Source organism: Primulina tabacum, chromosome 1 (assembly GCF_025594145.1).
Source record: "Primulina tabacum isolate GXHZ01 chromosome 1, ASM2559414v2, whole genome shotgun sequence".
NCBI classification, from domain to species: domain Eukaryota; kingdom Viridiplantae; phylum Streptophyta; class Magnoliopsida; order Lamiales; family Gesneriaceae; genus Primulina; species Primulina tabacum.
In genome coordinates, this window is record NC_134550.1 from 48,240,835 (window position 1) to 48,253,880 (window position 13,046).

Below are 13,046 nucleotides of genomic sequence, written 5' to 3' on the forward strand. Positions count from 1 at the left end.
TGTAACGTACTATACTTTTAATATTCAAAAAAATTTGCGAAAAAATTAAAAATTTTCTTAAATAACTCGTGAACCTTCAAAATTTGATAAAACAACTGTTCGTCCTCAAAAATTGTTGCAACAGAAAAATTTCAAAATGATGTCTACCAAAAATATTTGCTCGAACCTCAAACAGTAACACAAAATCAGAGTAATTAAACATTTTCATAAAACTAAAACTTGGCGGTCCTTGGGTTTAGCCTCCTACTCAGTCCAAGCCTGCCCCTTGGTCACCACCTCCCGTCTCCTCATGATCATCCACACCTGCATCGATCAAGTCTAGTGAGTCTAAAGACTCAACACGTATAAACTGGAAGTAACAAATACTACATAATAAAACCACATGCCACTTTAAAATAGAATATACATACTTGAAACTTGAACTTACGTACATAACTTAGACGTGCTATAACGTGAAAACTTTCATAAACATGCTTGCATACTTGTACATACATAAACATACATAAAGTTCATTATTTTGCGTAGAGGCATGTTTCAAAGCAAGTGACCCATAACATAAATCGCATGATCAGACTAAACCACAGTACTGGGCTGACAGGGACGAATTCACTGCCACATACATGAGATCCCCGTTCATGCTTTAACGGGCGGATTGGTCACCGTTCATGATTTAACGCTTTCCAATCCTGATCTAAACTCGTTCATGCTTTAACGGGGTGGGTTGGTCCCTGTTCATGATTGAACGCTTTCCAACCCCATATATACATTGGTCACAAGACATTTAGCATACCTCAAAAACTTGAAAATATTTTCTTGCACGTCGACATACTTACTTGGCGTTGAGGGATTCGTTGGATTTAATTGGGGCCGCTGCTGCACATACTAACATGAATTTTTAGATATTTAACTTGCATAGCTTAGACGTAGGCATACGTGCTCACCCCTGAATTCAATAAATAACTTAAGATATTCTAGAACACTCGGGACTTGACCTCTTTTAAATTATCGTACTAACCCAAGACATGAAACTCCAAGGCACAATAAAATTTCCCAAAATTTATGAAGTACACGGACCCCGTGCATTGGTCCGTGTAGGTGCGCAAAAGGAATACTCAGGAAGAAGGGACACAGACCCCGTACCCAGGTCCGGCTCCGGGTCCGTGTAGGTACGGTGAAATTTGTCGTGAATAAAAGGGAAGGCACGGACCCCGTGACCTGGTCCGTGTGGGGGTCCGTGTTGGCTCGTAAAATTGACACCAAGAAGAAAACAAGGGCACGGACCCCGTGTAAGGGTCCGTCCCGGGGTCCGGGTACCTGCGCAAGTTGAAAATTCACGAAAATTTAATACATGTATTGCTTATCATTCTAAACTCGCTCGTACGGACTATGAACCGACACCCCGAGACCCATCCTAGTACACTCCAACGCAACGACGCCCACTCTACGACACATACAATTCAAAACAATACGACAATTGACACTAAATCGTTTCCTATGACTTCTCATGAATTCAAGTGCCTATCGACACTAACCTGCAATCCAAACACCAACCCAACATCATACTAAGCATACCTATACGTAGCAACGATCACCCGTCGATCCCCAATAAAGCATGCAACATTAAAACTTCAAGAACACATTAATAAACATATTTTCTGAAAACACAGTTTGAGCAGTCCCACGAAAAACATCATAACTCACTCAATTTTTATCCAAATAATTCGTATTTACTGTCAAATCGAAGGTATCAAAAAGTTCTACAATTTTTATGTTGAAAGTCTTCTCAAAAACGCGACCGAAAAATCGCAGTATTTAAAAAGACAGTAAAAACGTGAATTTTGATCTGAAAATGGTTTCAAAAGTGATCTAAACATAATTGCTCAAACTTCTGCGCATCACACATGTATTTTTACGCATAAATAACAACACAACGCATAATATGACGAGATCGATGCAGAAATAACAGAATATACGTGCCTTTGATGATTAGAAATACCGATATGACGATACCGACACAAGTAGGATGCGAGAGACGATCCGGGACGCTTGTGGCGCTAAAATCCTTGAAGAAAACACACGAAAATTTGCTGGAAAATGGAGAGGGAAGGGGACGGCTGCAAGGATTCCTAGAACCCTAGGTTTTCTCCTCTCCAAAAATGATAAAAATCTGAATTGAAGTGTGTGTGTGTGTTTAGCGTTATATAGTGTGTGTAAAAGTATGTGTGTGCGTGTGATTAGTAAATTAGGGAGAGTAAAATTTGCTTAATTATTAATTAGTACTAACTTTAAAATACTAACTCTCCTTTAACTTTAACAAAATCTCTAATTTAAAATAAGATGTGCATGTGCTAGTCTTTTTAAAGTTTTAAAATTCTAAAATTCACCTAATAATTAAATTAGGCTTTAAAATGCTAAAAACTTAATAAATGAGTTAAAATGCCCCATCTTTAACTTAAAATAAAATACCACGTTTAAAATCGCCAAAATTGTCACCGGTCTCTTTTCCTCGATCCCGCCTCGAATAATCGTCTGGAACATGAAACTCAAGAAAATATCTTAACGTGCATCACAAAAACATAATTAATGCAATTTAAATAAATCATGCATCATTAGGATCATTTTAAATTTAAATAAAATATTTAAAAATTTAATTAATGCATGGGTTATACGTGTACTGAATTTGGGCACTACAGTTCCTCCCCCACTTATAAAAATTTTGTCCTCGAAATTAAATCTTACCGAACAACTCCGGGTAGCGAATTCTCATATCTGTTTCGGCTTCCCAAGTGGCCTCCTCTACTGATTGATTTAGCCACCGGACTTTGACCAACTTGGTCACTTTGTTCCGAAGTCTTCGCTCCTGCATGTCTAGGATTTGGACGGGTCTTTCCTCATATGACAGATCTGGAGCCAACTGCAACGGCTCGTAGTTCAGAACATGCGAAGGATAAGCTAGGTACTTACTCAGCATTGAGACATGGAACACATTGTGCACCCCGGCCAGATTTGGCAGAAGGGCAACACGATAAGATAGTATCCCAACTTTGTCCAAAATCTCGAACGGTCCAATAAACCTCGGACTGAGCTTCCCCCTCTTTCCAAATCTCATAACACCTTTCATGGGTGCTATATTTATAAAAACGTGATCGCCAACGGAAAACTCGAGATCTCTCATTCTCTTATCAGCATAACTCTTTTGGCGACTTTGGGAGGTCTTCATCCTGTCTCGGATCTTGACCACCACATCTGCAGCCTGCTGAACAATCTCTGAACCAAGTTCTGCTCTTTCACCAATCTCATCCCAATGAACTGGTGATCTGCACTTACTTCCATACAATGCCTCGTATGGAGCCATACCAATGGATGATTGAAAACTGTTGTTGTATGTAAACTCCACTAGAGGTAGCTTTGATTCCCAAGTTCCTTGGAAATCGATCATACACGCTCGCAATAAATCCTCCAAAATCTGAATCACTCGCTCAGACTGTCCATCTGTCTGCGGGTGAAAAGCGGTACTGAAAAGCAAGTTCGTCCCCATGGCTGCATATAGGCTCTTCCAAAAGGACGATGTAAATCTCGGGTCCCTGTCGGACACCATAGAAACTGGGATCCCATGCAACCGAACTATCTCCCTAATATAAAGCTCCGCATATTGCGTCATGGAGAAAGTCGTCTTCACTGGCAAAAAGTGCGCTGACTTAGTGAGTCGATCCACTATAACCCAAATAGCGTTAAATCCTCTGACTGACCTCGGCAAACCAACCACAAAGTCCATTGTAATATTCTCCCATTTCCACTCGGGGATAGGGAGTGGCTTAAGTATTTCCGCTGGCCTCTGATGTTCTGCCTTCACCTGCTGACAAGTGAGGCATTCAGACACAAATCTGCGGATGTCTCGCTTCATTCCTGGCCACCAATACAAAATCTGCAAGTCCTTGTACATTTTGGTGCCTCCTGGATGAATGGAATACGGAGATGCATGTGCCTCTGTCAGAATATCCTCTCTGATCGAATCAACGCTAGGCACCCACATTTTGCCTCTGTATCTCACAATACCATCTGACAGTGTGTAGAGTACACTGCCCTTGGCTTCGTCCTTCAGCCTCCATTTCTGTAACTGCTCATTTGAAGGCTGACCTGTACGAATACGGTCAAGCAATGAAGATTGGATTGTCAGATTAGACAGCCTCGGAGCTCTGCCCTTGAGATAAACTTCTAAACCAAACCTCTGAATCTCAGTCTGAAGAGGTCTCTGTACTGACAACTGTGCCACAAATGCGACTTTTCGGCTCAAGGCATCTGCCACTACATTAGCTTTCCCCGGATGGTAGCTAATTTCACAGTCGTAGTCTTTTACTAACTCCAGCCACCGTTTATGTCTCATATTCAGTTCTTTCTGTGTGAAGAAATATTTGAGACTATTGTGATCAGTGAATATCTGACACTTCTCCCCATACAAGTAGTGTCTCCAAATCTTCAATGCAAAGACGACAGCGGCTAATTCAAGATCGTGAGTCGGATAATTTTTCTCATGCACCTTCAACTGTCTGGAAGCATAAGCTATCACCCGACCATGCTGCATCAACATTGTGCCTAACCCAAGCTTAGATGCATCGGTGTATAGCACAAAATCTCCTTGCCCTGTTGGCATGGCTAACACTGGCACTGAAATAAGAGCTTGCTTCAAAGTATCGAAACTCTTCTGACATTCATCGCTCCAAAAGAATTTAGCATTCTTCTTAGTCAGTGAAGTGAGTGGCACTGCTATAAAAAAAAACACTTGAATGAACTTATGGTAGTAACCGGCTAAACCCAGAAAACTGAGGATCTTTGAAGCATTCTTTGGTTCAACCAATTCCTTAACGGCTGCCACCTTCGCTGGATCCACCTCAATTCCAATGCTAGACACTATGTGACCCAAAAACGCTACCTTTTCAACCAGAATTCACACTTACTGAACTTCGCAAATAACTTATGACTCTATAGGGTCTGCAAAACTGTCCTCAAATGCTGGTTGTGCTCCTCATGGCTCTTCGAGTAGATAAGAATATCGTCAATGAATACTATGACGAATTGGTCCAAGTAGGGCTGGAATACTCAGTTCATCAAGTCCATGAAAATTGCTGGAGCATTCGTCAATCCAAACGGCATACTAAGAACTCGTAATGCCCATATCTGGTTCTGAAGTCTGTCTTGTGAACATCTGCGTCTTTCACCTTCAGCTGGTGATACCCTGATCGAAGATCTATCTTAGAGAACACTGTGGCTCCCCGCAACTGATCGAACAAGTCCTCGATCCTTGGTAATAGGTATTTATTCTTGATTGTTACCTTGTTCAGCTCCCGGTAATCGATGCACAGTCTCATGCTCCCATATTTCTTTTTCACAAAGAGCACTGGTACGCCCCACGGTGAGAAACTGAGGTGGATGAATTCCTTGTCGAGAAGCTCCTGAATCTGCTGCTTGAGTTCTAACATCTCAGCTGGAGCTAATCGGTACGGTGCCTTAGAGATTGGCACTGTACCTGGCATGAGATCAATCGCAAACTCCACCTCTCTCTCTGGTGGAAGACCTGTGACGTCATCAGGAAAGACGTCTGGGAAGTCTCTGACTACTGGCACATCTGACAGTGACGGAGTGGGTATAACTGGTGTTGAAATGATGCTGGCCAAGAAAGCTTGGCACTCCTTGGAAATAAGTCTCCGCTCCTGCATGCAAGAGATCATGCGAGGGAAACTTCTCCATCTGGCTGGTTCAAAAAGAAATTGCTCCATACCCAACGGCCTGACCAATACTGACCTTTTCTGAAAATCTATCAGGACTCGGTTCTTCGTAAGCCAATCCATGCCAAAATGATATCAAATTCTGGCATTGGCAACACTATCAAGTCTGTATACACTAGGTGGCCCTGCAGCTCGAGATCGATGTCTCTGACCATGCTAGTAGCTGATATTTCTTCCCTTGATGGGACTGTTACTGAATAACTCACATCGAGTCCAATGGTCTTGATATCCAAGTGACTAGCGAACGTCTCCGAGATAAATAAATGGGTGGCTCCTGAATCTATCAAGGCCTGAGTAGCTATTCTCTTGATGCAAATATTTCCTGAGGGGCGTTAGCACCACACAACTTATATCACAAAGTTCTAATAGTAGTCTTGGACAGCGAAAGACACCAAACATTCCATCTAATATCGTAATAATCCCAATTCAAGTAAACATGCAAGGCGAAAAATTTAATACTGTGCGGAATTAAATAGGTTACCCGTCAGCAGTGTAGTGTCTGGGTTCGCCTCCTGTGCGTGCATGGCGAACACTCTGCCCTGGGTTGGTTGCTTCCACTGTGGGCACTCCTTCAACATGTGGTCACTGGTTCCACATTTGAAACACTTGTCTGACCCATACAAACACTGTCCCGGATGCTGGCGGTTGCATTTCGGGCACACCGGGTACTCTCCCGGCCTCTGAGGAGCTTTCTGCTGCTGAATTGTACCCTTGCCCTTTGGCGGTCCCTGATATGGCTTCTTCTCTGGCGGCCCCTGGAACAGCCTCTTAAACTGAGGTCGTTGTTGCTGTTGCTGTGGAGCCTGGTAGGGCCTCTTGCCCTGCCTGTCTGCCTCAATATCCCTCTGATCCTGCTCTGCCGCCAAGGCCCTGGACAAGGCAACTGCATAGGTAGTGGGACCAGCTACTCTCACATCACGGCGCAAGATCGGCCTTAATCCATCCATAAAATGCCTCAGCTTCCCCTGAGCATCATTAGCTATCAGGGGTACAAAATGACACCCCCTTTCGAACTTCCTGACAAAGTCCGCCACGCTACTATCTCCCTGTCGCAGCGTCATGAACTCTCTGGTTAGGCGAGAGCGTACTTCCTCAGTGAAGTACTTTGAGTAGAAAACCTTTTTGAAACCATTCCAAGGCAACACCTGCAAGTTGACTGCCACCAACGCACTCTCCCACCATAGTCTGGTGTCCCCTGTTAGAAGGAACGTGGCACACCTGACCCTATCTGCATCAGTCAGTTCCATAAAATCAAAGATTACCTCGATGGACTTAATCAATCCTTCAGCTACCATCGGGTCATTGGTACCCGAAAACTCCTTCGGATTCATCCTCTTGAATCTTTCATACACTGCCTCCGGTCTTGGCCTCTCCTCTGCGTCTACTGCAGATTGGTTCCTCACGAACTGCGCGAAGAATTGCGTCATACCTGCAAGCATCTGTGCCTGCATGTCCGGAGGTGGAGGAGCGTCTCTTCCCTCCTGTCGAGGCTCTCTGTCCTCATCCCTTGCTTCACAGTCGATCACATGTCTAGGAGGCATACTGTTCCAATAATTGACCCAACACGTAAACCCAACGTGCATGAATATGATATAGACAACATAAGATGCACGTACTTGAACTTTAAAATATGCACATGCTGAAATCAGAACTTAATGCTTACTACGTAACATAAATTTGAAACCTTAAAACTTACAGACTCGAGGTGTGACTTCGTGAGCTTCTTGCGACTGGCAGTAGGCGTAACCCTTTACAAGAACATCACTCTGATACCAACTGTAACGCACCATACTTTTACTATTCAAAAAATTTGCGTAAAAATTAAAAATTTTCTTAAATAACTCGTGAAGCTTCAAATTTTGATAAAACAACTGTTCGTCATCAAAAATTGTTGCGACAGAAAAAATCTCAAAATGATGTCTACCAAAAGTATTTGCTCGAACCTCAAACAATAACACAAAATCAGAGTAATTAAACATTTTCATAAAACTAAAACTTGGCGGTCCTCGGGTCTAGCCTCCTGCTCAGTCCAAGCCTGCCCCTTGGTCACCACCTCCCGTCTCCTCATGATCATCCACACCTGCATCGATCAAGTCTAGTGAGTCTAAAGACTCAACACGTATAAACTGGAAGTAACAAATACTACATAATAAAACCACATGCCACTTTAAAATAGAATATACATACTTGAAATTTGAACTTACGTACATAACTTAGACGTGCTATAACGTGAAAACTTTCATAAACATGCTTGCATACTTGTACATACATAAACATACATGAAGTTCATTATTTTGTGTAGAGGCATGTTTCAAAGCAAGTGACCCATAACATAAATCGTCTGATCAGACTAAACCACAGTACTAGGCTGACAGGGACGAATCCACTGCCACATACATGAGATCCCCGTTCATGCTTTAACGGGCGGATTGGTCACCGTTCATGATTTAATGCTTTCCAATCCTGATCTAAACCCGTTCATGCTTTAACGGGGTGGGTTGGTCCCCGTTCATGATTGAACGCTTTCCAACCCCATATATACATTGGTCACAAGATATTTAGCATACCTCAAAAACTTGAAAATATTTTCTTGCACGTCGACATACTTACTTGGCGTTGAGGGATTCGTTGGATTTCATTTGGGGCCGCTGCTGCACATACTAACATGAATTTTTAGATACTTAACTTGCATAGCTTAGACGAAGGCATACGTGCTTACCCCTGAATTCAATAAATAACTTAAGACATTCTAGAACACTCGGGACTTGACCTCTTTTAAATTATCGTACTAACCCAAGACATGAAACTCCAAGGCACAATAAAATTTCCCAAAATTTATGAATTACACGGACCCCGTGGATGGGTCCGTGTATGGGTCAGTGTAGGTGCGCAAAAGGAATACTCGGGAAGAAGAAGGGACACGGACCGCGTACCCAGGTCCGTGTAGGTACGGTGAAATTTGTCGTGAAGAAAAGGGAAGGTACGGACCCCGTGCCCTGGTCCATGTGGGGGTCCGTGTTGGCTCGTAAAATTCACACCAAGAAGAAAACAAGGGCACGGACCCCGTGTAAGGGTCCGTCCCGGGGTCTGGGTACTTGCGCAAGTTGGAAATTCACGAAAATTTAATACATGTATTGCTTAGCCTTCTAAACTCGCTCGTATGGACTATGAACCGACACCCCGAGACCCATCCTAGTACACCCCAACGCAACGACGCCCACTCTACGACATATACAATTCAAAACAATACGGCAATTGACACTAAATCGTTTCCTATGACTTCTCATGAATTCAAGTGCCTATCGACACTGACCTGCAATCCAAACACCAACCGAACATCATACTAAACATACCTATACGCAACAACGATCAACCGTCGATCCCCAACAAAGCCTGCAACATTAGAACTTCAAGAACACATTAATAAACATATTTTCTGAAAACGCAGTTTGAGCAGTCCCACGAAAAACATCATAACTCCCTCAATTTTTATCCAAATAATTCGAATTTCCTTTCAAATCGAAGATATCGAAAAGTTCTACAATTTTTGTGTTGAAAGTTTTCTCAAAAATGCGACCGAAAAATCACAGTATTTAAAAAGACAGTAAAAACGTGAATTTAGATTTGAAAATGGTTTCAAAAATGATATAAACATAATTGCTCAAACTTCTACGCATCACACATGTATTTTTACGCATAAATAACAACACAACGCATAATATGACGAGATCGATGCAGAAATAACAGAATATACGTGCCTTTGATGATTAGAAATACCGATATGACGATACCGACACAGGAAGGATGCGAGAGACGATCCGGACGCTTGTGACGCTAAAATCCTTGAAGAAAACACACGAAAATTTGCTGGAAGATGGAGAGGGAAGGGGGCGGCTGCAAGGATTCCTAGAACCCTAGGTTTCCTGCTCTCCAAAAATGATAAAAATCTGAACTGAAGTGTGTGTGTGTTTAGCGTTATTTAGTGTATGTAAAAGTGTGTGTGTGCGTGTGATTAGTAAATTAGGGAGAGTAAAATTTGCTTAATTATTAATTAGTACTAATTTTAAAATACTAACTCTCCCTTAACTTTAACAAAATCTCTAATTTAAAATAAAATGTGCATGTGCTAGTCTTTTTTAAAGTTTTAAAATTCTAAAATTCACCTAATAATTAAATTAGACTTTAAAATGCTAAAAACTTAATAAATGAGTTAAAATGCCCCATCTTTAACTTAAAATAAAATACCACGTTTAAAATCGCCAAAATCGTCACCGGTCTCTTTTCCTCGATCCCGCCTCGAATAATCGCCTATAACATGAAACTCGAGAAAATATCTTAACGTGCATCACAAAAACGTAATTAATGCAATTTAAACAAATCATGCATCACTAGAATCATTTTAAATTTAAATAAAATATTTAGCAATTTAATTAATGCATGGGTTATACGTGTACTGAATTTGAGCACTATATCTTCGGCGCCTTCAGTCTCCGTATCAATATGCTCACCTGCATCATTCACGTCCAGTGAGTCTAAAAACTCAACACACCTGAACCGTGATAGAAAGTACATATACAACATGCAACAGCGAAAAGTATTGTAATTAAAATACATTTCATGATCACAAAAGCATAAGCATAAACATGACATTTCAAAGCATAAACGTGTCCATATCACATCATGTCAACATATATGTGTTCAGTTTTCGTTATTTGAATTTCCTTCATTAGTTGTGACTTTCGTATCAGCTCTAGTCGATGGATCCATCTATGTATAAACGCTGTACCGGCGACGAGGACATCAGCGACAGTATTACCCATCCATTGAGCCTTGGCCTTACATGTTCATGTTCGTGTTCGTATTAGTCACAACTAACTCACATCCTTCAAAACTTATAATCATATTCATCCCTTATAAAATCATGTATATACGTAAATTTCTTTAAAATCAAGCATGCAACGTATTTTCGTATTATCTTAAAAATTCATGTTCATAATATCGTATACATTTAAAACGTGTCAATTTGTGATCAGGACGCTGCCAGGACTGCTATCTCGACCTGGGTGCAAAATGACCATTTTGCCCCCTGGAAACCCTAATTAACCATTTTACCCCTGGACCTCAAAATTTCAACCCAAAGCCAACCAAAGAGAGGCGAGTGATTAGGTTTAGGGTTTAATTGTAGTGTTTTAATAATTTGATTATTGCTAATGGGCCCTAAAAAATAAAGATGTTAGAAGGATTTTATTAAGCAATAAAATAGTCCTATCAAGCCCAAAAACACACCCGAAAAACTTTTCATTTAGGCACGTTTTTGAAAATATTGTCCGAACCCACAAAAAGTCTCCCGACTAGCTAATTTTTGCTTACAAGTTTAAAATATGTTCCGGCGAGTAAAAATATCCAACCAAGGCCCATTTCGAAAAATCTCACTTATTTACACCATATATTAAATAATTAAAAATAATTATTTAATAAAAATATTTTTCTTTAACTGTGTCCGGTCTCTGTTCCTCGTTCGAGCACGAAATACTACTAAAAGACTTAATACATGAAATCTTAATAAACCATGAAATGAAACACATATTCGTGCAATAATCATGCATTTAAATCTTTAAAATAATTAAATACATATTTTAGTAAAATCCTAGATTGCATGCAGTCAGTTAAGGTAGCTCGAATTTACTAGACCTTCGAATTCCTCCCCCCTTAAAAAGAATTTCGTCCTCGAAATTTTAAACGTACCGAATAACTCCAGGTAGCGACTCCTCATCTCGGTCTTGGTCTCCCAAGTAGCCTCCTTCTCGGAATGATTCAGCCACTTGACCATCTGGATCATTCCGAGTTAGAGAGTCGTATGCGCTCAGAGTATCCACATTTGTTTTGAGTTGTATTTTATTCAGTTGTATTGTACTTCAGTTTTGACTTCGAGGAGGAAATCTTTGTAAGGAGGGGAGGATGTAATGACCCGAATCCTTGTTTTGAATTAAGTATTAATTAAGAGATAATTAATGAGTTGTTAATTAAGTATTATTAAGGAATTGATAAATCGGGATTAAGCTGTTGGTATCCACTGAATTTTAAATGGATAACCCGATCTACTTCAGATTTCATTATCTCGAGAAATCCAACTAGACCAATGATATTCTGACACGTGGCAGATAAGATTGATTCGGATTTCTGAAATAGTGCGGATGCAGCCTATGAATAGAAGCCGAATTCTTTTGTTTCCTTCACCGCATTCTTCATAGAGAGTTCTAGTTATATTAGGTTTTCTAGCTAGTTTCTAGGGCACTTTGGTGTCGGGAAGTTTCGGAGCTAGTGTCGACTCGAGGAGGGGTCGGTGATCTGAGATCGAGACATCATCAGCGGGCTGACGACGGATGCAGGTATAATCCTAAAGCCTTAAATAGTGATTTAAGGATCATTAGGGAGAACTTGTAGCATGTTTGTTCTGGTTTGATAGTGATTTCATTATGTTGGTATTGTCTAGGTTCAGAGCTTTCTGTCAGATTGTTTTAGTGAGGTACGTGATGTACTGACTGAGATATCCAAGCGTAGTATACACACTTATATGCTGCATATTTATCTGTTGCATGATACATGTTTTACTGCTTTGGCATATTATGCATGACACATCATGTTGAGCCTGATATCTTTTGAGATATACCTCATTTGTTGGGGCCGCTCAGCCTTATTATGTATTGTGGACGATGGGGCATCGAGAGCTACAGTGTTCGACGGGACCCGCGGGCTCTGATAACCTGGACATTGCAGGTCCACGTCTTGATGATGAGTGTGGGAGCCAAAACATGCCTAGGGCAGATCAGAGACTACACACTCAGACGTCTCTAGACTGAGCATGAGATTCTTGACTTGATCCTTGATATCCGAGCATATTGCATTTCGCATGCATCATATCAGTTTGTATACTCGTACATTCTCGTATTGGGCGATTGTGGCTCACGTCCTTGTTTTCATCTTGGGCACCCCATTCCACGGGGCAGGTCTTAGGTTGGACGGTTCGGACGACCAGGGCAGTGGCTAGAGCAGTTGGGTTTTTGGTGGTGATCCAGTGGAGGTTTTTTGTGGTTTATCGTTTTCTCGTTCATAATTATGTTTTCGTTATGGTTGTAATAATGTTTAAGACTGATGTTATTGCTCTGTTTTCGTTTGGGTTGTAAGATGATTAAGTAATTGGTTTCCGCTGTTTAATTGTTGTTATTAAGCTTTAATGTTGTATGTTTATTAGTCTGTTTAGTA